We start from the raw sequence: 327 nt of genomic DNA, 5'->3' as shown, positions 1-327 counted from the left end.
CCTTCTCTCGCCAGCCGCTCTCTCTCCCCCCCGGTTGCTCAGCCTCTTTACAGGATGGCTAGTTAGTGTGTGCTTGGACTAACCTCAGCCTGGAAAAGAGGGGCTTTTATAGAGCTGCAGCAGAGAGCAGAGACAAAAGGAGCCCTCCTATGTATAATGGTCTAGTTAGGATGACGTGCCATTATTCAGGGCGGTGCGCTTTGACTGTCCCATTTAGCAAGGACCCCTATTCATATTCATTGTGGTGCCACCCGGGACACCTCAGCCACGGACCGTCAGGAGTCAAGGAGACACAAAACCCCTCTGATTGACACCGCACACTCACCG

The sequence above is a fragment of the Eurypyga helias genome, unplaced genomic scaffold, assembly GCF_000690775.1.
Source record: "Eurypyga helias isolate BGI_N326 unplaced genomic scaffold, ASM69077v1 scaffold24098, whole genome shotgun sequence".
NCBI lineage: Eukaryota > Metazoa > Chordata > Aves > Eurypygiformes > Eurypygidae > Eurypyga > Eurypyga helias.
Note: the sequence above shows the minus strand (reverse complement) of the source record.